General features: G+C 37.5%; 1 protein-coding gene across 5 annotated transcripts in view; it reads left to right on the top strand.

The window, feature by feature from the left end:
- Nucleotides 1–24,159, top strand: part of Lrp1b (LDL receptor related protein 1B) — a 1,950,932-nt gene that overhangs the window by 931,121 nt on the left and 995,652 nt on the right. The gene's annotated exons all lie outside the window — the stretch shown is intronic.

Below are 24,159 nucleotides of genomic sequence, written 5' to 3'. Positions count from 1 at the left end.
AAACAAAATATAATGTATGTTCAAGGGTACTCCAACATTAAGGATAACTTTGTTAGTTCAGACTATTTTTCCTGTAAATACTGATCTTTTAGCCTAATAATATTACTTGATGAATGAACTCAACAGAATTCACTTTTTATTTGTTAGCTTTTTAATTTGTGATTCATTTTATTGATTTAAAAACAGTTCTTATAAGACTCTTTCTTAAATAATAGAATAATTAATCTTAAAAAATTTACAGCTTGTCAAAATATGATCACAAATGTTTAAATTCCTATGAACTTTGTTCATATATTGAGAAAAATCTACATAGAAAAAAACTTGCTTTTTTTTTTTTACAACAATGGCAGTATAATTAGAAGGGTTAAAAACAAAGATGCACCAAGTTCCCAAATTCACCTGTTCATCAGTCAGTGGTGGCCAAGGAGACTGAGGAATCCACGGCCTAGAGTGCTGCTTTAGTTGAAAGGACTGTTGTTTTTGAATATGTAAATTGTAGCAGATTGAAAACTGGAATTTTATTCTTACTGTCATTTCAATAGTCCTCAGGCAGTTCGGCTGAAATGTCTTATGGAACTTATCCTAAACTGCCATAAGCCTCCATTCAATAAAGGGGAAAATATTTACTGAAGAAACAGCTGTCATCCATATGTGGACTTTTGTCACTCTTTACTTAAAGTCTGATTGAATATTAAGATGCATCATCACAATGGTTCTGATTTTGACAAGAACAGCTTGCACGTAAGGACTTTGTGAGGAAGGCTGGGGAACATAATTCTTGAATGAGGCTCTATTTGTGTTTGGAGCAGATGGTTCCTTGAGTGTAGCGATGCTTCAAAAGGCATTAGTAAAAGAAGTTGTATTTAAACTGATCTGTTTGGGTGGTTGGATAAAGGTAGTAAGAAAGAATTGGAGATTTACAAATGTGCTCACGGCGTTCTCTTGGCATCCTTTTTTAGAAATGTATGTGCTTGCAAATTTTTCTCTGATGGTGCTAACTGAATGGCAAATTGGCCTTTAATAGTCTTGTCTATCTAAATGTTGAGAGGTGAGGCTGCTGAATTTGTCCTTTCTAGTCACCACATCCTTTGCCTTTCTTAAAAACAAAGATGCTGTGACTCTTTCCAATAAAGCTGCCAACTGAAATGTAACACGTGTGAATGTTGTTTTTCATTCTCAGCAACAGCATGCTTTATGTTTGCAGGCAACTTATTTCTCCCTGTCATTACGAGAAAGAGCCATATTTTGTCATTTTGTCAACAGAATTAGGAGTAGAAAGCCCCACACTGTTTGCACACATTCTCTGATGGGTTCCTTGGGACGCTGTAACTGCTTAAATGTAATTTTGCTGTTTCATTTGTCACAGTAGGTGCTCTGAAATGTTTTTTGTGGTCTGGCTCTAACTCTGTTTTCACTCATGATCACAGATATCAAAGCAAGAACTACTCTCCTAGTGTGTGAGTAGATACGGTTTGCCGGTGAACACTTCAGCTCGGCTCCTCCTATGTGTGAATAGCCTTTTGACTGAGATTGCAGTGAAGCTTGGAAAAAATGGAAGGGGATTCCTCTTCCATCCACCCTAGGACTTGCTCTAGACAGAATATCTATACCTGAGCTGTGAATAGGCCAATTTTATGCTATATCATCCCCCCTCTTTTTTTGTTTTAACTTTTTCAAGACAGGGTTTCTCTGTAGCTTTCGAGCCTGTCCTTTGGAACTGGCTCTGTAGACCAGGCTGGATTCAGACTCACAGCGATCCTCCCAAGTACTGGAATTAAAGATGTGAGCCACCTTGTAACATTTCCCTTATTTCTAATTGTACAGGGAAATGTGTCTTTGCCTCAGTATGTTCTATTTGTTCAGAAATATGAGACTATATCAGTCATCTGACCAGTCTTTTGTGTCCTAAACTTAGGAGGCTTGGAACACAATCAAAATGTTCTTATGTCCCAGAGGCTATATAGAAGGAAGATCACTCTTTTAACTCTTCTCACTCTCTTTTTCTGTTTGCACGCCATGACTGCTCCAAGATTAGAATCGTTATCTTTCAAATTGTATTCTCTGTTGTTCTTAGTTCGTTAAGGCTTGGATACAGAAGACTAATGTTTTGTGGACTCTCATTATGCCTGGAGCCAATCTCAACAAAAATATGCCAAAAAGATGTTTCTAATGATGTTTGTATATTATCTTCAATTTTTAATTATTTACTTCAACTTATTATTTCAGGCTATTTTTCAGAGATATTTCTCAAGGCTTTCCTTTCATTCTTCAGCAATATTCCCTTACAATGGCTCTTTGAAAGGCATCTATAAATTATTGCTGAGGAGTCATTAATGTTGGAGGGTGGCACAGAAGGTCATATTCAGACCAACATTAAAAACAGCCAGTCTTTCAGCTTGCCACAAGATTCTGCTTGTTTAATAGTGAAGAACTATATCTTACCCCCATCATAGACCATGTTTCATTTCTAGCAGATTCTCTTTCTAGTGACCAGTCTCCTCAAAGAGGTTATTTCATGTGGACTACATTTATTTATAATAGGTATTGAGGAAAATAAGACAAATAGGAAAAATGAGATATCTCTTAGGAAGGAACACAAACTGGTATTATGGTATTGGAGGAGAATTGCAGAACAGCTGTGGGTATGAGAATGGAGGGGAGGAAATGCCCTCATGTATTGCTACACTTATAAGTTCTTTTTTTTAATTTTCATTAAGCTATGAAATCTTACATAGGATACAAAGATTTTGGTAATATCCTTCTAGTGTTGTTGTAGAAGAAAAAATAATTCTGTTTCACTATTTTTCTATTTTATTGGGAACAATTTTTTATACAATATATTCTAATCACTTCCCCCTCCCTCAACAATTCCGAGATCTTCCAATCTCTCCACACACCCAACTGCATGCCATTCTTTTCTCTCATTCTCAAACCAAAAACTTACGTGATATTAACAAGAGAAAAGCATTTAAAAGTGCTGATTACTTTCAAAATAATATAGGAACTTTCAAAACTGAAAAACAAACTACACAAAAGCAAAACCTGTGAATTTTATGCTACATTTAAAGGACTCCTGTACTTTTAGATTGGTATGAATAGGGCGAAGGAAGTTATTATTTGATAATGATTAACTGGGTAAGGGAAAGCCATGCTTCTTCAGGATCTGTGTCTTCAAAAGGAGGGAACAGGGCTGAAGAACAGAATGTGAGTTTGGTTGGTTGGTAGGTTCATTGTTTTGTTTTTAAATTATTTTTTTTATTCTGCTATCTCCTCAAATGCTAAGATGACATCTTGTGGGCTAGCATGATCTGAACCTCACCAAGGAAGAAGGAAACAGGAAACTACTTTAAACAATTGTGTACTCATGGATTTACATTGACTTCATCATTTTCAGAACAAAGGGGTAATGATACGATTTGATAATAGTTGCTTATGTCTATGCACACTATTGGAGAAGGCTTGCTTCAGTGCTAAGTAATAGCTGGGTCCATTGGGTTTAACTGAGATAATGGGTGAGCCAATTCGGGTTTTCCTTCTACTCTAGGCCTTCAGAGTCCTATTGAAAAAGTCTCTTAACACCAGATCTCAGATAGGGATGAATTTCACCACACATGAAATTGTCAAAATACTGCTGAAAACTGATGATACCAAATAACATAAAACTATGTGGTTATGAGAAAAGCAAATATTGGATATGTATCCTAATCTATGACCCTTACTTATAGATTTCAGGGCTGAGATGCTGTTAATGTTTTCATGAGTTTAAGCATGAAAAAGTTGGTGAAGGTAAGACTCTATGTAGGTCACAGCTTTGGCAGGTGGTGTGCTCATTTACAATCCATGACTTCCATAGTTTTTGAAATCTTAATTTGAGTCTGTACATTTTGATCTCTCCCTTAGTAAGGGAAGGCTACACCTACTCATATCTGAAAGAAAAATCTAAAACATCAACTTCTTAACCTTCTTCACAAGTCAATATAGTCATAGTTCTGATAGCTTTTCACAATCAAGGGTACACCCTTATTCAAAAACAATATCTCTCCTTTCTTTCATGTTTTTTTAAAGTGTTTTATATATATATATATATATATATATATATATATATATATATATATAATTGCATATATCTGAGAAGTACAATGGGCTCTGGTGATAAAGTTGCAACATATAATGATGAAATTGAATAATTACCATGTTGTAAATATTTATTATTGCTTTGTGTTGAGGATATTCAAACTCCTCACTTCAAACTGTTTTGAAATTATACAAATACATAATTGGTGTAACTATTAATTGTAGCCCCTCACATACTATAGAATATTAGCATTCATTCCTTTATCTAATGGTAACTCTAACCCATTAACAAAATATCCTCTTCCCAATAATCTTCTTGGCCTCAGGAATCTACTATTGTCCACTGTACCCACAAAGGATCAATTTCAGTTTCTGTATATGAAAGAAAATACGTACTATTTGTCTGATTACTGGCTTATTTCACTTATATAATGCCCTTACAACTCATCCATGTCTCCATAAATAACAAGATTTCATTTTTATTAATGGCTGAATAAAATTCCACTGTGTGCAAATATATACTTTTTTATTCATGTGTCCATTGATAGACTCATAGACTGAACAAAACTTCTGGTATTATGAATCCAGTTACAATACACAATGCAATCCAGCTAAATCTTCAGCACCCTGTATTGCTTGAGATTGCTGCATCTTATAATATCTATTTATCCTTTTAGATTTTTGAGGACCCTCCATACTAATTTCCCTAATGTCTGTAGAACTTTATGTTCCTACCAACAACATTTTAAGTTTCCCTTTTCATTATAGTTTTTGGACAATGTACTGTCTGTCAGAATCTACTTGTATATTCCTCTTCATTGGGAAATATTTCAGATTAAAACAGAACTATATTGATTTTTTTTTAAATTACTCTCTATAATTCATGTGTTGCTCTGTTGTAACTTCGGTCCTAAATATCTACAATTTAAAGTTTCTTTGAAAAATGTTTAAAGAACAATCAGTTGGTAAAATTATATTTGGAGTGATAATTGTACTGTTGGAAAATGCTAGATGTTATACATCAGAACACAACTCAGATGGGCTGAGCTCTGTATCCACCTGCTGAATGGACAATATCAGTGGAACGATTTACCCACTTCAAATACTTCTTATAATAATAACATTCCTAGGCTTGAAATTTTTGTTCATTTTGTCAAAAATATTGCCAATGTTTTTCTATCATGACAAATTCCTATTGGTGTGTTTCAATTTGGATTTTTTTTAACATAGCTTTAAACTATTTAAGTATCTATACATTTTCCTATCTATCATGATCCCTTTCTTTACCTCCTCAGGTGAATCTAATGCCCCCTTTTTCAATTAGATTCATGGAGACTAAACTAGGCATTAGCACTACCCATCTTAGGCAAGAACACTTTGGACCCCAGGAAAGATGCCCTGCCATTCTGATAGTCAAACTTCATTTCTGGAGTTGCTGACTGAATGCGTAACTACCCAAGAACATGAAAGTGTGTGTGTTTCATTCTTCACACTGATTCTGACTAAGTTTGTTGTTCACAAGTTCAATTGAGACACACTGGGGGGGGGGGGACTGGGAGGGGGACCTCCTCCAAGCACCGAGAAAGTGATTGTTGGTGCTAATGCTTAGCTTACATTGTTACCATCGCTTCTGATGTTCATCTTCCTGCAAATAAGCACAGACATGAGTGACTCCCTAATTAGTAGCTCTGAGAATTCGCTCTTGCTGCCTGAGGTGTCTGGAGCAAAAGAACTCCAAATCTGAAAGCCAGTTCACCTACAGACTGTGCCTGTGCCAGCACCAGCTGCCTTGAACACTCCATGATAGCTTTGAAATAGCTATGCAAAGACTGTAGCCGATTGCACTGCTTTCTGAAGGTACAGCACTGGCCAAGATGTTTGACAGTTTCCTTGACAGATTTTGCAGCCATTATCCTTGATGAACTGCTTCCCCCTGTGCCACGGGAGCAGCACTTTCCACTGAACAGCCACAACCATCCTCCACCCCACTCCCCATGTACTGGAACTACCGTAACTGATACAAGACCAAGGATCCAATTGCTTCAAACCACAAATCTTCATAGCTATTGTGGGCCAAAGAAATGGTTTTGATAAATCTGCATAGTCTTTCTTAAGACTATAGAAGCAGGCTACTTGGCTCAGTGCATGAGTCTTTTGAGAGAAACTCTGTGTTATCTCCCTAGTGGTCTTTCCATGACTACTCTCAGTAGTATGTGATCTTGCTGAACAATAGAATACAGTAGAAGACTGGGCAATAGCAGTGAGGACTCTGGATATGACCTGGCAGCCAACATTCTACATAGTGGTCTGGTAGCCTGATGGTTGGCAAAGCTGTTGGTTGAGACTTGACAACTGAAGGTCACTCTTGAGGCTCCATGAAATTCATAATGCAGGTGCTAGGTATACAGTGTCTTAACATGACACCTGAAGATCACTCCTGGTGTTAGGGGCAGGGAACATAACACCTCCAGAAACCCAAGCCCTGGAGCTGGACCCACTGTAACTACACCTGCTACTGAAGAAGTAGGGGGGATGGACAATGCTGATTTGGAACTGAAAAACTGGCAACCTCTGACCCACCCAGTGCAGGCCTGAACCTAGCATGCCATGCTGTTGGCTCACATCCCATTCTTATGCTGGGATCTTCTCCATAGGAAGATATGTCTATGCCTGAGTGACCTTGGCAGCCCTTAGGATGACCCAGTGGATGATCCCTTTCCTGCGCTGTGCTAAGAGGGGTAGGTTTGGAGTCCTGACAGCCATGGCTGCCCTCTGAGCAGCAGCCACAGAGAGAGCAGCAGGGGCCAGAAGAAGACCAATACAAACATGGAAATATGAGAGAGATCCTGTGTGAAAGGAGACAAAGAAGAAAATATATGGGCCTTAGTCTGCCGGGTTTCAGAAACTATCTGAAAAAGATCTCAGACCTAGGCTAAGAACACTAAGGGACCTGAGAACTGAGGTCTGCTGCTGGAGACCTGACCAACTCATAGTTTCTGGACAATGAGAGCAGAAGCCCTCAGCCAACTGAAATACCAGATGATGTGGATTTATAATACTATTTTGTATACAGATGACAATTTCATCATCAATCTTGTGAAGATTTAACCACTTTACAAGTCTACCCTGTTCCCCTGCCCTTTCTTTAAAGGGTGGGTGGTGCAGCTTTACCTTATTCTCTGCATGCTGCTGCAGTGCTTCTGTTACATTGTTATAAGCTTGGGAACATGCAGGTGACTTAGAGCAGTTCTCCTGCCCTACCACCTTGGCTGAAATTGGAACCCCAGCTAGTATAAATATCCTCTTCTTCATCTCACAGCATTCCCAAATGCATCATCATGAAAAAGTCCCTAAAAGCACATACACACAAACAGCAAAAATGGATTCAATAGGCTGTCTGTTTTTGTTATGTGTGCATTTGTGTGTGTGTGTGTGTATATATATATATATATATATATATATATATATATAAAATGTTCATACACACATATATATACATATATTTACCAGTAATAAATAAAGAGGAAGAGATTATCAACTTGAGATTAGAGAGTACATGGGAAGGGTTTGAGTGAGGAGAAGGAATGAGGAAGTGATGTAATTCACTTAAACATAAATAATAAAGTTGACTTCATGGAAGAGTTAAGAAAGTCCCTGTTCTTGCTTGCTACGTTGCTATTTATTCTTTCTGTCTTCACAGTGTAAGCTTTAAAGGTCTGTTAAACTTGTTTCTAAGTTACTAGGTTCACAATTCTGCTTCAATTAACCCTACTCAATGTCGGTGTAGCCTCCCAGGAATGCTTCTGAATTCCCAGGCTGATTTATGATGCCACTCAGAAAGGGGAAGCATCAGAAAAATAACAGCAATAGCTTAAGAAGAGATTTATTACCTTACTTAAAATTATGGATCTCAGGCAGCCCCAGGGCTGGTTCCTTAGGAACTTAGTTCAAAGTGTTAAATAAATAGGTTCCTCACTCCTGTGCCCTGAGCCTGACCCAGTTCTTCTCACACTAACACTCCTCTGGCTGTGATACATTGTTCTTGTTCCTTGGGTGTAGAAGAGGTCTCTGACCAGACTTTCCCCTTTCATCTTGGTCAGAATTGTTATTCCTGTCCACTGAAATGGGTTGGTTGGTTTTTGCCGTTAGCAGATGGAGGCTAGTCACATGGAATTGAAAAGGGTCTGACAAGCACAACATGGAAAGTGGTTGAGAGATAAATCCATCTGCTCTAAGTTCCATCCCAAGTTCTTCTTCCCTGTGTGGGGCTCTCAGGAATTGAGTAGCCTTCATTTACTTAGCTCAGCATGTTTGAAAAGTGAGCAACTATGGTTTTGTTTCAACTCTTTATTCTGTTTCCTTTTAGTCAGAATCCTATAATTGCTTTCTGGGTAATATTATCTTCTATTTTTAAGATATATGTGTGCCTTTAGCGTGTTATCTGACACTGAGATGCTGGGTGTTATCATGCTGATAACATATGCATTATCTCTATTTTTGTGTTTAAAAACATTTTATGAAAGTGATATTAGTTTTTACTATTTCTAATTGATTCACTGATATATTTCCAAATACTGGATAGTGATAAATACATTTTGTTTCACTTTTAAAATGATTGTCAAGTGGTCTGAAAGCTTTTTCGCTCTGTGTCATAAAATAGATTACCTTCTAAAAGAATGTCTACTAGTAGCAGAGAAGAATTGTTTATAGCTTCAAACAGTTTAAAATGTTCTCTACTTGTTTCTGGCTGGGAGTTCTGTAACACAAGAATTGGGTAGAAGGCAGCAGGCCTGCAATTGCAGTGCATGATACGTACTGGCATACACTGCAGCTTACGTGTGCTTAGGTGTGATGAGAGCATCAAGAGAAGTTACACAGCAGTCTTGTAAATCCAGGAGTACAAAGAAGTTATTGATAACATGCCAGGTATTAGGAGAACTTTGAGATATAATTTCCCAAAAATTCTGAATGGTTTCATAACACTAGACAGTTTTTCTCCTTTTTTTCTTTCTTTTTTTTTAATTATTCAGGTCAATAATAGTTTAGGGGAAAGATGAAAATTTCAAAACTCAAGAGAATCTTAGTTTATAAAATAACATGAGGCAAGAAAAAAAACAATACAATAACTCTCTGATACCATTCTGCCTGCACATTACCACATTTTAATATATAAAATCAACTTATGTTTTTATCAGGTTGTATAGTTTAGTCAATAAAAGAAGAAGTGAAATCAGCTTTAAGCTTTTATTCTGAGTTATGTTTTGTGCTGCTGGACTGATGAAACTTGCAGACTATTGAACGAAACTGTTTTACCTGGAGCCAGACTCTTAGTAGTTTGACTATGTAGAAATTGACTCCACTTTAGGGTCAAAGTAACAGCTGGAAAGTTGTTTTAATTCAAGATTATTTTGTCATGCAAAGAAAAAAGGCAAATATTGATGTTAGTTGATTATCAGTATCTTTTATTAGTGAAATGTGTCTTTCCTGTGGCATAAGCCTTTTGTATGCTGTGAATATGTATTACCCTCATTTGCTAATACAAAGCTGATTGGCTGATAGCTGGGCAGGAAGAGATTGAGCTCCAGAGCAAGGCTAGTAGAATTCTGGGAAGAGGAAGGGCAGAGTCAGGGAGCTGGCAAACCACAGAAGCAAGATGAGAATGCCACAGTGAGGAAAGGTACCAAGCCATGTTGCTAAACATAGATAAGAATTATGAGTTAAATTAAATGTAAGAGTTACCTAGCAGCAAGCCTGAGCTACCAGCCGAGCATTTATAATTAATATAAGCCTCTGTGTGGTAATTTGGGAAGCAGCTGCTGGGTATTTGGGAATGGCCAGTCAGGAGAGAAAACATCCATTTAAATGTCTTTGTAACCAAGTGAAATAAAAAATTGTACTTAAGTTAAAGAGTAACTATACCAAAATATCCCTATTAGGTCCAAAAATAACTAAATGCTTTTTCAGAAAGCAAAGTTAACATTTTTCTGCAATTAAGTCAGCTTATATTATGAGTTCAGGCTGGACCCTATATGAATGGTCTGCAACCCAACAGTGACCATAGAACCTCTAAATTGGGCTGGTGTCTGATTCATATATTTAGGAAAGCAATATTTTTAGTTTTATCTTAAAATTATTTGTTGTCTTATAAATTGAATTGGTTCAGCATTCCAAATTTATGCACATGAAATAACTTATTATTTTGATTAATTAAAATAAGTATGTAATTCACAGAGTACACACTAACTTTACTGTGTATTAGGGAACCAAGGAAGCCTAGCATTGTGATAAGCAGTTGTTTGATCCTTACAACACAATTAATGAAAATGAGAACAAGGGTTTACAGTAAACATTTATCCATTGGAATCCTACATTCTGGCTCCTAGATTTACACATGCATATCTTCCCATATGTTGAATACTCTCCTATTAGGTCAAACTGCAGGACCCCTATTCTCTCTGTATAAAACAACTAATTATGAAATTTTAACAAAATATTCTCCTTTAGAATATAAAAAGTAGGAAGACACAGTGGTTATTGGTCAGGCCATGTCTATGGCCATCTTGTTGGATGAGCACTAATGAAAGTAAAATATACATATCCTTCTTGGGAAGCTGGACAGAAACCAGTCACTGGTTATACTCATTTTTTTTCCCAAATTTTCCCTTGTCTTACATTCTACTGCATCTATCCTTCTTTGTGATGTTCTTTATATTTTGTGATAAGCTATATTCTCTTGATAGAGGGGGCCAGTGTTCTACCCCTGGGCTCTATATGTGTCATAGATTGTCTTTCTTTGTCCTTTCAACTTTTTTTTTCTTTATTAAGAAATTTTCTACTCACTCCACATACTATCCACAGATCCCCCCTCCTCCCATCTTTTCAACTTTAAATGTTTAAGTAAATGATTTTTATAACCTAGGCTTTTGGCTTTATACTGTTTTCAATTTCGATTTGTCAGAATTTGTTTGTTGATCTGAAGGTGGAATCAATTTCTACTGAATCATGCAGACCTTGGTGATGGTGAAGAATAAGGACAACTTATAAATAGATATCTGAATACAGTGAATTTTCTATTAGGAAAAAAATAATTGGAAAAATAAAGCTCAGACCACTTCAGCGAAAATAGAAGGGAAATGTATGGGACCCATATCATGAGACTATTTGCTGAGGAATGTACAGTGCTTGACATTAAATTGCATTCTTCCTGATGGATATGTTGATGCTTTTTATGGGAGGCCTGCGGGTACTAGATAAGTATGGCAATAGCGGTGATGATGATGAAGACAAAGATGGCAGCAGTCACTACATCAATAACTGTGGCAAAGGTGATATTCACCTCAACAAAACTATTACTGAAACTGAATGGATGACGATTTTTTAAGCATACAAAATTTAAAGACAAACCCTGAGTTTAAATCACAGGGGATGATACTTTGGAACTCTCTAGTGATGTTTCAATCTTGAACATACAGCCTTGAGAAGTTGAAGATAAAGAAAATTCTAGACACAAATGGGACAACATGATGTAAAGTCTGTCTTATTTAGATCATCTTCCTCCTAAAATCTTCATATGCTCATATGATTCAAAGATAAGTGTAGTGATATTGTGTTTCCCAATATATTATGCACCCTAATAAACTTATCTGGGATCAGAGACAGAACAGCCACAAGATAGACATAGAAGCCAGGCATGGTGGCACACACCTTTAATCCCAGGACTTGAGATCTCACATCTTGTTTGAGAAGGACATAGGTCTTTAATCCCAGGAAGTGATGGCAGGAAGCAGAAAGGTATATAAGGCATGAGGACCAGGAACTAGAAGTCTTGTTAAGCTTTTAGGCTTTTAGCAACAGTTCAGCTGAGATCCATTCAGATGAGGACACAGAGGCTGCCAGTCTGAGGAAATTAGATCAGCTGAGGAACTGGCAAGGTGAGGTTGGCTGTGGCTTGTTCTGTTTCTCTGATCTTTCAGCATTTACCCTAATATCTGGCTCCCATGTTTTTTATTAATAAGACTCTTTAAGAGTCGTGCTACAGATAAGCTGGACCCAAACAAAAAGGTTTCCTAACACAGAAAACTTTCAACCCATGTCTTAGATTTTAGACTATATTTATTTCCATAAAATCACTATGTCTTATTTCATTTATACTTTTATTTAATATTACATTTCAAAAATAATTGTAAATTTACTTCATGAAAATTAATTAAGATAAGTAATAATGCATGTTCATAGATTATACAACTACTTTACAATATAATGCAAGTGAAAGAATGACATAGCTAAAACCAAAACCATGTTTTCCCAACGTAGTCTTTAAAGGTTCTAAGTCCCGTGCCTTAAACTCCTGTAATTCACAGAACTTGGGTGGCATATCTGAGTAGAGGCATTTTCCAGGAAGCAGTCAAATTACATTTCAATTGGAAGAACATTATATTATACACTTGTCAGGAGAGTGTTCTTAGAGCTTGTCTTATAAAAGTATAGACAAGTCATTCCAGGCAGCATTATACCACAATACCTCATGAGGCGTCCTGCTCCACCTCTTTCCTTGCTAAGTAATACTGAGTGTTTTTCATGAAGAACACAGCGATCTGATGTGTGCTCTGTGAACTATGTCATGGTGAAGCTGATTGTATGGAACACACTATTATTTACCATATTATTCTCACGGTGAGTCATCCTGAGCATGTGGCATTGAAGTTAAGGTGGTTGGGAATTTTTTGGCATGTCAGTATTAATCTATAGGACTAGACAGTGGCCCTAAGGGAAAAGGAACTTCTAGAGTGAAGTGCATACTCTAGTTGTATTCCTTAGCAGGGAACATTTACAATTTCATCTAAGCTCTGTGAAGATCTTTAGGAAATACTGTACAATTTGTGGCCAAGATTTTATGAGACGAAACTACATGCCATTTTGGAAAAGATTAGTGGTTATCAGTACATGGTATCATGGGGGAATTATGAATAAGCAAGTAAAGTATGGGGGGGTGGGGTGAAATGATCCCACTGAAATGACCCTGTGTGATACTGTACAGAAGAAAACCGAACACTATCCTTTTGTCAATCCTGTAGAACTGCATAGCATACAATGAGTCTTAATGCAAACTACAGGCTTACGTTCCTAGTAATGCACTGATCTAGGTTCGTTAACTGTAATGTGAACTAATGTGAGCTGTTATTGACAGGTGAAGCTCTGAATGAAGCAGTTAGAGCACATTCTGGAAAGCGGTTTTCTGCTAAATTTTCTGTAAACTTAAAAGCCCTACATAAAAGTTTAAACTCTTTAAAGAGAAGAGAAGAAAATTGCCTATGGTGAGTGACCATGTGACTATAATGTGGATCAGTTAGGAAGCTGAGGACTTTCCTCAGAATAACTGCATATTTTCTGCATTGTGCTTATTTCCAAGAATCCCATAACCTTTCTCAGAATCAAATTTCATAAACACATTTCTTCTGTATTTACTACATAACTAACTACCAAGCTATGAATTACCAGTTAACCCAAATCTCTTTCTTTTACATCTTATGCCCTAAATGGAAGCTTGGGACCCTTAGGAGGCACCATTAGCTTTTTATGGCCACAGAGACACAACTTGAGAGTGTTTGAGTAGTTTCCATAAGTACGTAATGTATGAAAATTTTTTCCTCCATTTCTTTTTGTTATTTTAATGGTGGGGCTCTATTTTCCTTGGCCTCCTTAGGCCGCATTAGTAAGCTGGCACTTGTGAAGAATATTGCTCTCAACCTCAAACACAAAGTAACTTATAATGACTATAAGAAGGAGGTGTGTAAACATTACCATTGCTTGTGGAGTGGAATGGAGATTCATTCCCTGTGCCTTTTCTTACCATTGAAGTCACAGTTTGACAGAAGGAAATGGCATTCAACACTGAGTCAATGGCCCATCACTGTGTTTTCCCCACATAGTGCAGGCTCAGTGTGAGGCCTGGCTGACAAATGGAACAGTATGAAGGAAATCAAGTGATTGTTACATAACACAGACTAATGAGAGAGCTAAGATGTCATCAAAAAATAAGGGCTAGTTTATTCACTTGTGCATGAGAAAAACATTTTTCCAATTTTTGAGGATGTGAATTTTGGAGAATAAAATGTCTTGGTTGTCCTCAAGAGGACAATTTTTGCCTCAAAAATGACTGACATGAGCTACATGTGCCTTATTACCATATTCACCAAATAAAGCTACCATCCAGAACAGTACAACATGTTGTGATTATTGTCAATCACTGTAAGTTACTATTATAATCATTTTCTACTCAGTCCTTTTCAATTCTCATGGTCTAAGCTGTAAACATTTTCTATAGTTTTGTAGTTTGTGATTTTAAAATTTGTTTATGACTGAATATGGTTGATAGTTCATTATCACACCGTATATTTTCCTACAAGTAACTGACTCATTTTCTTTGTAAAACTATTTTTAACAGAAAATAGTGCTTCCCTGACTATCTCTTGGAGAACAATCCTGTTTTAACACACATCATTTATAATAAATAAAAGCTGTCAGGAAACTTCTATTAGAACAGAGCACTGAGTCAGACATTTATCTTTATTCTCAATTGCTGAAATACAGAATAGTCCATCCAGATGGGAGAATTAACATACCTTACCTAACAGATGATAAACTCCTACTGTGCCATCTCTGTTTTAGATTTCTTCTTTAGTCTTCTTTAAACTCTAATCTCCAGTGCCATCTTCTAGTAATTACTTGTCTCAGTACTTTCACACTTTGCATTTTAATAGATATAGCTTAGGTTTTATTGACATTGTTATTGGCTATCATCTAATATAAATATTTGGTCATAGTTAAAAGCATGTGATCTAGAATCAAACTGAGTAGATTTGAATCTAGTCTAAAGCATGACTGCCTTCTGATTAGATGAGAAATATGTTTTACCCACTAAAAGTCTCTTTTTCTTTTTTCTTATAGTAACCAATGCTTTGAAACATTATCATCTTTATTGAAGCTATTTTTAACTTCGCATCTCTAATATAAGTGATAAAATAAAGGATCTGCTAATAATACCTTTTGAAACATCTTCAGAATGGGAGGGAGGGAGTGTGTAGCTGGGGGAGGGGAAACCATAATCAGAATATATTGTAAAAAATAAATCTATTTGCAATAAAAGAAAAAAGATTATGCAGATATAAAAGTGTTTTAAAACTGTGCAGTCTGTCATTAAAAAGGAATGACAGACAATTAGATCTGAAAAATAATTAAAACAAGAAATATTTGTAACCAAATTAATATCTGTGTGATTACCAGTAGCTTGTATCTCCTACACTATTAAATAGCACACTGGTTGCATAGAGTCAATGTCTGTTCAGGATAGTTGATGACATACAGTAAAATCACTCCTGGATCCAACAAAGGAAGAATTGTTGTCATTTGTTATGTGTGATAGTTAATGCTGTTGCAGCTCCACTTTGGATTAATTCATGCAGATATACTCACTGAAAAATATTTTATAGTTGGAGGTAACTGGTATAAAATTTAAAATATTAATCTTCATTTCACCCATAAATATGATAAAGTTGATAAAATACTGGTTTACCCAGGCTTCAACACAGAATAACATTTTTAGAACATTCCAAATATTATATATATATAGATATAGATATAGATATAGATATAGATATAGATATTATGTTAGAAATGGTAAGGGTAATGTGTTTACTTTTCTATTGCTGTGATATGACACTATGACTAAGGCAACTTATAAAAGAAAGAGTTTATTTGGGACTTATAGCTTCAGAGGGTAGAGCTGATGACCATCATGACACAGGCCTTTTGATGTTTCAAATCCTACACCAGTAACACACATCCTCCAATAAGGTCACACCTCCTAATCCTTCCCAAACAGTTCCACCAACTAGGAAACAAGTATTCCAACATTTAAGTTTCTTGGGGCCATTCTCATTCAAACCCCTATGTAGGGTAAAATGTTAGCGAAAGTAAAAAGTCTATGGAAGCTTTTGTATCATTCACAGATGCAAATTTACTTTTTTTTTTCAAAATAATATTTTTATTAATTATTTGGGAGTTTCATACAATGTATCCCGATCACACTCGCTTCCCATTCCTTCCAGGTCCATGCTTCTACCCTTGTGCTCTCACAAGAAAACAAACAAACAGAAAGAAACTAACAAACCTCACCAAGCCCAATTCTGTCCACCTCATTGGAGCATGATCATATCCCAGTGCCCAGCCCCTTAGAGAAAACTGAATCCTTCCCTATTACTGGATGCTCTATCTGGGCACCCCTTGGGGAAGGGGATGAGAACATAAAAGACTCAGGGAGTCAGGTGAGAAGTAAGCAGTGGACTTGTTTATTGCAGCTATAGGGCAGACCTACATACCCTCCCTCCTGATTTCCCATTGGCAGCCTGAGACTCTCAATTGTATTGGCTCTTTCTCATAGACCCCCAACACTCTGATGATCCTGAATCATCAATCACTAGGTGCAGCAGCAGACTCCAACTTGGCTCAGAGAGAAATAGCTAGCACTCATGCCTATGTGCATTACCCAGAACAGGGCAGCTGCGATTTTATCAGGCTAGATGGCTGTGCTCCTCCTATACTTCCCCACCCTCCTGCCAGATGCTATCAACTGTAAAGAGTTTCAGCATCTATCACATTTTTCAGGACTCTCTTCAATAGTTTCTTATCTGTACTGTTTCTTTCTTTCTTTTTAGTGTGCGTGGGTGGAGGGGGAGGATTGTCACAGAAGCCTTCAATGTCTCTCATTCTCAGTTATGATTCTGCAGTAATCTATACCACTGCAAAAGGAGCTTCCTTATCCCTAACAGTACCTGGCAGCATGGCTTATGAACTTCCACATGGTTTCCAAAAGCAGCATGAACCACAGATATCCAAATGGCCAGCAGCAGTATAGAAGATGGATCTCAACATGGCTTCTCATGACAGCATGGATCAAATGGACATCAACATGTGTTCTACCTGCAGCATGGATCACAGACATCAACAACCTCCCAGTGGCATCATGGACATCAAAATGGATTACAGTGGCAGCCCTGGTCATGGACATCAACATGGCCTCTGAGGCAGGATGGACCAGTTTAATCCAGAAAACTAATCATTTTTCATCTTGGATGTCTTGTTGTTGCTCAGAGTCAGGGTGATCATGGAATTGGGCAGTATGTTCAGGAGGCAGTAGCTATAGCAGCCCTAGGCTGCTGTACACCACCTTACCTTCAGTGCTAGCCACCCTGCTGGTACCTCAGGCACAACTATATTATTTTCAGCCCATGGGAAGCCTTGCATCCCTGTGACCCCTATCTCTCCTGCAACAGCAGGATGAGCAGCAGCAGCATGTCTTTCTGCATGCTGTGCTGCTTTGATTGATTGATAAATAAAACACTGATTGGCCAGTAGCCATGCAGGAAGTATAGTAAAGGTGGGATAAGCAGAGAGGAGAATGCTGGGAAGTAGAAGGCTGAGTCAGGAGATGCTACCAGCCATTGCCACCATGAGAAGCAAGATGTAAAGTACCAGTAAGCCAAAAGCCATGTGGCAACTTATAGATTAATTGAAATGGGTTGATTTAAAATATAAGAACTAGATAGCAAGAAGCCTGCCACGGCCATACTGTTTATAAATAATATAAGTCTCTGTGTGTTTACTTGGGTCTGAGCTGCTGTGGACCCAGGCAGGACTGGAGAAAACTCCAACTACAAGCAGCAGCAGCAGCAGCAGCAGAGGCTCCCTACTCTGCCTAGTGGAAGGCAATAGAGCAAGGAGGTACAAATATTCTAATATGTCTGAGAGGCATTCAAAATTGAAAATAGAAGATAAGATTATAAACCAATTCATGTAACTATAAAAAGCTGGATCAGGCCCTCTGAATGGGTGAGACAGTTGATTGGCTTGATTTGTTTGGGAGGCATCCAGGCAGTGGGACCGGGTCCTGTGCTCATTGCATGAGTTGGCTGTTTGAAACCTGGGGCTTATGCAGGGTTGCTTGGCTCGGCCTGGGAGGAGGGGACTGGGCCTGCCTGGACTGAGTCTACCTGGTTGATCTCAGTCCTCGGAGGAGGCTTTGCCCTGGAGGAGGTGGGAATGGGGGGGTGGGCTGGGGGGAAGGGAAGAGTGGCGGGAGGGGGGAGAACAAGGGAATCTGTGGCTGATATGTAAAATTGAATTGTATTGTAAAATAAAAAAAAATTTAAAATGCATTAATATCAACAATGACTGATTGGTCTATGAAAGTCTCATCAAGAAGGTGCCATTTGTAAGTTTATCTGAGGAAGAAGTACTGGGTATATAGCTATAATAGCATAGCTTAGATTCAATCCTTTCTTGACTCCGAACTTAAAATGACAAAGCATAAAAGAGAAAGTGAGACTATAGAGAGGGATTAATACAGAGCAAGTTTGATTTTAGGAAAGGTGCATTTGTGACCTAGAAGAGAATAAGAAAAGGACATGTCTGAGAAAATGGAAGAAAATTGCTGTGCCTGAATGTAAAGGGAAGGAGACGCATGTTTCAAAACGCATGTGAGAAGTTGCAAGATTATAGACCAGCTTGGGAAAATTTAAGCTGAGAGTGGATGTGTTATCTCTATATTAAAAAAAAAAAAATGTGCTACACAGACAACTGACCTGAGCTGGTGGGAGCTCCCGAAATCTAGACTAACTGCTAGGGGACCTGCGTGGGACCAACCTAGCCCTCTGAATGTGGGTGACAGTTGTATAGTTTGGTTCCCTAGCAGTAGGACCAAAATCTATTCCTGGCACATGAGGTGGCTTTTTGGAACCTATTCCTTATGGTAGGATACCTTACTCAGCCTTGATGCAGTGGGTAGCGGGACTTGGTCTTACCTCAACTTAGTATGCCAGGCTTTGTTGACTCCCATGGGAGGCCTTACCATTTCTGAGGAGTGCATAGGGTGGGGTAGAAAGGAGGTAGAGAGAGGGAACAGGGTGAGAAGAAGGAAGGGAAATTGTGGTTAGTATTTAAAATAGATTTTAAAAAATTAAAATAAAAAAAAGAAAGAAAAAAACTAAACCAAAAGGTAAAAGAGAAAAAGATGTGCTAAACCATGGTGAGTAGGAGATGGTGGAGCAAAATATAATGGAGACATTAGTTAGACTATTTCAATAGCTTTGGTTTGAAAAATACTTATTTGAGCTAATGGAGTACCTAGAACATTGCAGGAACTGTATCATTGTAAAATCTGTGACAATGTGATGCATGGAAGAGGCTCTTTCTCAAAAACATCTCTTTGCTAAAACTCTAATGGGATATATATTACTAACAACAGTGGTATGCTTAGCATTTAAGAATGGCTAAGATCAAAAAACATTGATAATAGCTAATGTTGAAGAGGATGTGGGCAAGGGGAACACTCCTCTACTGTTGGTGGGAGTGCAAATTTGTACAGCCACTTTGGAAATCAGTATGGAGATTTCTCAGAAAATTAGGAATCAATCTTCCTCAAGACCCAGATATATCACTGTTGGGCATATACTGTAAGGAATGCTCAATCATACCACAATCAACTATATTCATAGCAACATTATTCAAATAGCCAGAACCTGGAAACAACCTAGATGCCCCTCAACCAAAGAATGGATAAAGACAATGTGCTACTACTCAGCAATATAAAACAACAGCATCAAGGAATTTGCAGGCAAATGGATGGAACTAGAAAATATCATCCTGAGTGAGGTAACCCAAACTCAGAAGGACAAACATGGTATATACTCACTCATAAGTGGATACTAGGTATAAAGCAAAGGATAACCAGACTGCAACCCCCAGATCCAGAGAAGCTAGCTAACAAGGAGGACCCAAAGAGGAATGGTCACACTGGGAAGGAGAAATAGATGAGATCTCCATGAGTAAACTGAGAATGAGGTGTGGGCAATGGAGGGTAGGAGATGGGGCATGAGAACATAAGAGAACAGGATGACATTCTGGGACAGGGATGGAGTGGGAGAGCAATAAAAGAGATACCATGATAGAGGGAGACACCATGGGGATAGGAAGAAACTGGGTGCTAAAGAAGTTCTCAGGAATTCATGAGGATGACTCCAGCTTAGATTACTAGCAATAGTGGATAGGATGCCTGAACTAGCTTACCCCAGTAATCAGATCAGTGAATACCCTAACTGCCATCATAGAGCTTTCTCCAGTAACTGATGGAAGCAGATGCAGAAATCCACAGCCAAACACTAGGCTGAGTTCCAGGAGTCCAACTGAAGAGAGAGAAGAGGGATTCTATGAACAAAGGGCATCAAGCTCATGATAGAGAAACCTACAGAGACAACCAAACCAAACTAGTGGGAACTCATGAAATTTAGACCAACAACTATAGAGCCTCCACGGGACTGGACTAGGCAATGTGCATAAGCAAGATAGTTGTGTAGCTTGATCTGCTTAAGGGGCCCCCTGGCAGTAGGATCAGGATCCATCCCTGGTTCATGAGCTGGCTTTTTGGAAACCACTACCTGTGGTGTGACACCTCACACAGCCTTGAGGCAGGATGAGGGGCTTGGAACTGCCTCTACTGATTGTACCAGACTCTGCTGACTCCTCAAGGGAGGCCTTAACTTCTTGTAGGAGGGAATGGAGGGTTGGTTGAGGGGAGGCTGAAGGGGTGGGAAGAAGAAAGAGGGGCATCTGTGATTGGTATGTAAAAATGAATACAAATTTTTAATTGAAAAAAAGTATCTGAACTTACCTCTAGTCAGCATTGAGTTCACCAAGACTTCTTAGCTAAAAGTATCTTATTTTTAAGTGAGTGTGGAATTAATCATGATTAATCATATATTGACAACTTGTGAATTTTAGCTTTAATATTTCCTTTATGCATATATATTGATTTATGTATTTACTTCTCTCTGAAACAAGGTCTCAGTACATTATCCAGAGTGATGTCACACTTTTATCCTCTTGTTTTCATTTAAACAGAGATAAATTACTGCAAATGTCCCTACTGCTTAGTGTTTCATTTTCACTTAAGTTGACTGTAATACAGTTTCATCTCCTGCTGCTGGGCGAATCAGAGGAAGAACATGCATATTGTATGTTCATATTGTATTGTATATACTCTGTATATTGAACAACTAAGAGATAAGTTATAGTTAAATAGATAGATAAATGGACAGAAAATAATAGCTTACATTGTTTGTAAACATAGTATTCAACAGACATTGGTAATCTTTCTTAACATGTATATTATAAATTTGATTTTTTAATTTTATTAATTGTTTTCTACTGAAATTTGACAAAGGACAAGTGTTTTGGCCATACAGAGGTTCACAGGCATAATGGAAAAATCCTGGTTTAATTAAAAAGAATTTACTAACACTTATGAATTCTGAAAACTTTGTTAAATTCTTCACTTTGATTTCCAAGACTTCTTTCAACTCCAAATTCTGTGATTTATTCATTTGCTTGTTTTATTTCATGTTTTGGAACACACAGGAGACCAGAGCTCTTGGGCTCTTTTGTCCAGGTATTCATGTTTATTTCATATTCTTTATGTGTGATGTATTTTGTTTTAAATTACATTCATATACTCATTATACTGGCTTGTTTTTGTCAAAATAGAGTTGTTTGGAAAAAAGAAACCTTATTTGGAGAATAGCATCCATCAGATTCTCCTGTCTGTGTATCTATGAGGCTTTTCTTGATTAATGATAGTCCCAGACAAATATGAGTGGTATCACCTCTGGGCAAGTGATTCTGAGTTATATAAGAATGCAGTCTAAGCAGACCATGGAATGCAAACCAGTAAGCAGTGTTCCTCCATTGTCTCTGCTTCAGTTTCTGCTTCCAGGTTCCTACTTCGAGTTCCTTACCTGATTTCCCTTTGTGGTGGTTATTATAAACTGAAATGATCCCTTTCCTCCCCAGGTTGATTTTGGTCAGTGTTTTATAACAACAACAGAAATGTGAGGACACATACATATAATGAAGCCATTTCAGTATAGTCATTTAGTTTATTGAATAACTAGTTCTTGCAAAGAGGGAAAAGATAAAATGGAAGACAGTTTGCTCTAACTAGAAGTAGGACAATTTAAGGTCTAAGTCAGTGAAATAGTTGGGTAAGTAGAAGTAAGTAAACAAGAATACACAGATTTACACTTTGTCTATGAAACTACTATTAAAGAACTCTTTCATTGGTAGAACAATTCTGCTGCTTCTGTGGTTTTAATTCCTTTTACTTTGTATCTCTAAACACTAGATTTTTTTTCATTTTTTTTCTGTAACAAGTTGGAATTAAAACTGTCTCCCTGAATATTGATTTCAGTGAAATCTGTTTTGCTATTATGAAAAAATGAAAACTGGCCCCTAAATGGACATGATTATAATGAGTAGATCAAAGGAGAATGGAATAGAAGTGAACATACATTTGGCCCAGATTTAATTTGGTAATAACTGGTAGTTTTATGAAACTTTCAGAAAAATCTCTTACCTGACATTCAAATTTATCTTTTGTAAAATGTGAAAGATTTTGTTGGTCCATTTATTCTTGTTAGAAAGACATGAAAATTAAATGCAGTGTAATGTGAAAATGTTTAGCTATTTAGAAATGCTATCTATGCATGTTAGCTATTACTTTTATCTATCAGTTAAGGCTGTTTCTTATAATCATTCATGGGTATAGATGAATACTGGGGAATTTCTTCACCATTACAAGTTGATGTTTATTACCCACAAGGGTTTAATAGTGAGTCAGGCACATTCCACATTTGAAACTAATTAGAATGAACAACACAAACTCTCATTTGTCACAGCTCCTCAGTAGACCCTGACAGGATCTTTAACTGCTCTATGTCACTTTGATTCCTTCCTGTAGCTTTCATTTGCACCTCCCACCTTTTTTTCTAGAACAATTATTGATTCCTTTGCTCACAGTAAAACTCCCTAAACAGCCTTCAAATCACATAACAACCAGAATTTAATCCCATCATTTATGAACACAGTGCAGACTAAAGCTTTTTCAGGTCTGTTTTTTTTCACTAGTTCTAATGCCACTTTCTGCAAAAACTGAAAGACAGTGTGGGCACTGCAAGCTTCTTAAGAATATGTCCTAATACCTAAAATTAACTATGTTCAATATGAGGATTTTTTTTTCTGCAGAGAATGGTGATTTTGGGTTGCTATCAAACCAGAGATGGCAATCCTGACTTTGCCCATTTTTATACATTTATCTTTATATAATTTATTATATTAATTAGTCATTGTATATGTAAATGACCCTTCAGCAGAAAACCTTTTCCAATATAAAATGTCATTATAATCAGGTCTCTAAATTCATTTTTCATAATTCAACTCAAATTACATCTTGTAAGATAAATCTTTAATTTTAGTTTATAAGAGATATGTAGAACTGAGGCAAGCCGATGAAGTCCTGAGTGAGCACAACTGTGTCACGGACCTCAATACATCACATCCATGGGAATGGCAAAGCATTCCCCTGGTCCATGTGTTGATGTTGACAGTGTATGCTGAAACTATCAACCATAACTTGCTCCTCTAGCATGGCTGCATCCTGCAATTCAGGCCTCCTGCAGAGGTTAGCTAAACCTGTCTCCTTGTTCAGCTGGTTAAAATAAACTTTACCTTCTCAGTTCATATGTGTACAATTAATACTCTGAGTTTCCTGGTTGTTGGTGACACATCTCCATCAGCGTTCAGAGCCCACCCAATCCCAGCTTTTCTGCATGTGTCTCTCTTTCACCATAGCCAGTTTTCTAGAACCCACCTTGATAGGTCAGGATAGAACTACTTAAAAGTTTGTAAATATCCAACTTCAGCCTATGTCTTACAAAGTAGCAAGTGTCCTCTGTCATGAATGTGGATCTTTCCAAAGAGAAGACCTTGAGACTTGCTTGTATTTAAGGATATTGTGCTTATCCCCTGAGGTGCACACTAGAGAGTAGGAGGAGCCGAAGGAAGAAAAAGCAAATGGTCTCACACACTAAGGGAGGTATACTGGACCATGCTTTTCCATGAAGCTTTCTGAAAAGTGGATGCAATACTTCTCAGAACTGTTTCCTGGGTGTCTGAGGACTGACTGTGGCTAGCTCTAAT

The sequence above is a fragment of the Peromyscus californicus genome, unplaced genomic scaffold, assembly GCF_007827085.1.
Source record: "Peromyscus californicus insignis strain IS unplaced genomic scaffold, ASM782708v3 Scaffold_7__1_contigs__length_154581171, whole genome shotgun sequence".
NCBI lineage: Eukaryota > Metazoa > Chordata > Mammalia > Rodentia > Cricetidae > Peromyscus > Peromyscus californicus.
Note: the sequence above shows the minus strand (reverse complement) of the source record. Positions and strands in the feature narration are given on the sequence as shown.